This window comes from Melanotaenia boesemani, chromosome 3, assembly GCF_017639745.1.
Source record: "Melanotaenia boesemani isolate fMelBoe1 chromosome 3, fMelBoe1.pri, whole genome shotgun sequence".
Taxonomy (NCBI): Eukaryota; Metazoa; Chordata; class Actinopteri; order Atheriniformes; family Melanotaeniidae; genus Melanotaenia; species Melanotaenia boesemani.
The window spans coordinates 13,795,115-13,798,916 of record NC_055684.1 but is presented as its reverse complement, the minus strand read 5'-3'; the positions used below and the strand labels follow the sequence as shown (position 1 = coordinate 13,798,916).

The window sequence follows — 3,802 nt, the reverse complement described above, 5'->3', positions numbered from 1 at the left end:
TATATATAGATATATATATAGATATATATATATATAGATATATATATAGATAGATATATATATAGATATATATATAGATATATATATAGATATAGATAGATATAGATAGATATAGATAGATAGATATAGATAGATATAGATATAGATATAGATAGATATATATAGATAGATATATAGATATATAGATATATAGATATAGATAGATAGATAGATAGATAGATAGATAGATAGATAGATAGATAGATAGATAGATAGATAGATAGAAAGTAGGTTTTTCATTTTCGTTATGGCATTTAGCCTCACTAAAGAAGGTAGAGGGGAAAAGCTAACATATCAGATGCAAGAGATTGATTGATTGAAACTGATTTCCCAAGCATGAATTTGGTTCTGAGACAAGGAAATAAAATTAAAAAGAAGGAAGAATTTCTGTTTAAATTGCTGGCTAAATTTATTAGCATTTCCAGAGATGCAGTGGCTAAGCAGATGCCCAAAGCAAGCAGGTCTGAAAATGCTAATGCGCAGGGTTCGAATTACACCGGGGCTTTCAGGGGAGTCTTATTTTCATGTGTGTACTGCGACTTTGCAAGTCACGTGGATGCGCATATATATATTATGTATATTATATATATTATGGTTACTAGCGAAACCCTCTGCCACTACTGTATGCAACTTGTTTAATCAGAAACAGGGATGAAAAGTTCTTTAACAACCACAGAAGGATGTTGTATGGATGCTTGCAGCACACAACATACAAACAAACAATGCTGCTGTCCACGGTGCTAAAGGAAACAAAACAGATCACCTGCGTCGTTTGGAAGATTTAAGTAATTCAGTTAAATTAAATTTAATTTTAAAAAATTATATGCATTGCCCCTAGTACTGCGTGACAGCACCTGGGTCCAACTGGACTCACAGCAGTCTGACTACCGCTTAATTATGATGTCCCATCTGGGTTGAATTCTTGCTGGATAAAAGCGTCTGCTAAATGACTGTCGAATAGAAATTGAATAACTGAATAAACAGACAATGCTGAAAAGTTATTGCTTTTCATTGAAACATTGAAAAATTAAATGTAACCTAAAAGTTTACTATTTTTAGGGCTTACCATTAAAGTATCAGTTGAATGTCTTTAAGGGGAGCTCCTCTACCTTTCAGGGGAGTTGAGCTCCCCTTAGCTTCCCCGTAATTCGAACCCTGATAATGTGGTGGCAACAACTAGCATCACCCACACACTGTGGCAGAGCCTAGCAGGCTTCAACAACAGCAAGATGGGAACCTGAGGACGGACGATGATAAGTCTGAGGTGAGAGATGACAAAAATAAGTAGCTGTGGTTGACAAATATTTTAATTTTATTTTTTATCTATTAGCACACATGAGAGCTTGCCTGATTAAGAGCATTGCTCCAACAGTGAAGTATTGGCACAAAAACGCCAAAACAATTGACTTACTTGTGGAAAAGGGATGGGCCAAAGTTTACAACTGACACGTTTCTGATGACTTATATGTAAGAAAGTTGCCCAATAGGCAAAAAGCTCACAAAGACTGACTTGTTTTTTCAAAGAAAACAGATGTTTTTAATTTAGCTTTTGTTGCGAACTTGAAATAATTTGAAATAAATAACAAAATGTCATAGCTGTGATTATGTGTATGACAATGTTACATTACTCTAGTTTATACAAACATATTAATGCGGGATTATGCACGCAGTAGAGCTAGAATAACTGTGTATGTGTGACATGTCAAAGAGCATCCTCGCATTTCAATTTTGCACCAGTTCTCTATGCATAGTGGCTGGTTCTTAGCAGTTGTGACACAAAAGGGTTGTGTCATCAAAAGTCCACATTTTTCCTGACCTATCAGCCATTTTTCCTGCCAGGGTGCATTTTCTGCAGGTGAAGAAACTTCACTGTTGAATCCTTGACCAAAAAGATGTCCTTTGTCCTGTTCATTTTACAGGAGAACCAGTTTTTCTTTGGATGTGATAGTTGGTCTGGTTCTTTCTGATTTAATCAGCAGGAATCTCTGGTGCTGTAATTGACTGAAGCAACAGTCAGAGATTGGTGGGAGATTTAGCTGAACAGAGATGGAAAATGAGAACTGTAAGTCTTCTTTTCTACAACTTACAATACTCTTCCTCACTTTTTCCAGCAGTATGTGACATGAGTAATTGCCCCCCAGGTGATCCTCAGGCACTGGAGCTTGTTCTAGATTTTAATACACCAGTAGTAAATAGTCATCCTGTTTTCTTTCAACTTGATGATGATGTAGCATATGCAACTCGCTGATGCTATGGATACAGGTTTAATTAACCAATTGTATTTAAAAATGCTAGGCTATATCAGAAGTTTCTAAGGTCACCTCAAGGAGGATCACAGTTGTAACCAAATCAACACACCAAGATGACCAGAGTGCAATGAGTGAGATGTATTCACATATATACATTATTTACACATTTGACAAAAAAAAGGGAATTCAATATTTACATGAACATTTTCTTCTGAGCTCAATTTAGAGGCTTGTATAACCACAGTTTTATATCCTCTTCTTGGACTGTCCTTTAAGTGATGATAGTTTACAGAATGAGTGTACTGCAGTGCTTCCTACCACCAAAAGACAGAATCATGCGTAGTACTTTCCCAACTTAATCCTTTCTGGTAGCTCGCCATCACAATTGTTGGTAATCTTATATGAGTTGGATCCTGGGTCTGAAGAGTCCGATCCTTAGGCTCACAACATGGCTGTGAATCCAGGTCTAGGAATCTGTTCTAGGAATCTGTTCTAGGAACTCGGTCTAGGAACCCGGTCTAGGAACCCGGTCTAGGAACCCGGCCTGCATAGACAGGACCAATGATTACCATCAATGCATTCACCATTCCCCAAATGCTAAAGAAAACTAATTGCTAATACTTTCAACTTCAATAACAAATAGCAGTAAACAGCATTAGCATCTCCATTTGCATTATCTTAGTAACCTTCATTTACAACATCTTCATGTACATGATCATAAATAATTACATAAATACCATTTCCCATCATCAAATAAATGGTGTTTAGACTAAGACATCAAATAATAGAGTACTCTATAAACAATCAGATGCATCTTGACTTCTTATCTTCACACTACAAGGCATAAAACATTTTAGTTTTAAATAGTGTTCAACATTATAATTAGAACATTAAAGAGGAAAGCAGTAAGCGCCCGCGCTATACAACATTTCCCACACATCATCTACTACAATATTAGCCATAGCACGCTAGCGCTAGAAATTAGCATTAGCATACTACAAACAAATCCGACACTTACCAATCCCCGGTTCGTAGTGGCCATGTACCGTGGGAGGGTGTCAGATAAGGTGCATACATCTACACCTAGAAGGCATAACAGTAAATATCCAACAGTTTAAGACAAAGACAGCCTGAAAGCGGTTAAACGCATACCTGCAGTGATCTACGTCGTCCCACGGCTGCTCTTACACTGCTAATACACTGCCATGTTTATAACACCGAGGCGAAGGCGTCATCAAAGTCTCGCGCCAAGTCTCGCGGGAAATCTCGCGAGAGTTTACCCTTAAACCCAGAGTGTAACTGAACCACTGGGTTACATCCTCCCCCCTTTAATCGGTGCACGTCCACGTCGCATCCCAACCAAAAGGACTACTGACGTAGACTGCCAGCCACGGGAGCATGACTCAAAACTTCGGTGTAAGCATTAGCCAGGCCTTGAAACAAAGTTTGAACCACGGAGACCAAGGGATTGCCTTTCACCGAATAATGCAATCGTTCCGGCGGTTGGCGTTTCC

The 3,802-nt window shown here is 38.1% G+C and overlaps 1 long non-coding RNA gene across 1 annotated transcript; it reads right to left on the bottom strand.

The window, feature by feature from the left end:
• Positions 1–2,615: 2,615 nt before the first annotated feature.
• On the bottom strand, positions 2,616–3,451 carry LOC121636856. The gene is made up of 3 exons (XR_006009776.1): positions 3,441–3,451; positions 3,307–3,371; positions 2,616–2,832 (listed from the first exon to the last, which is right to left on the bottom strand). It is a non-coding gene; the product is annotated as an uncharacterized LOC121636856 (long non-coding RNA).
• Between the last annotated feature and the right edge of the window lie 351 nt (positions 3,452–3,802).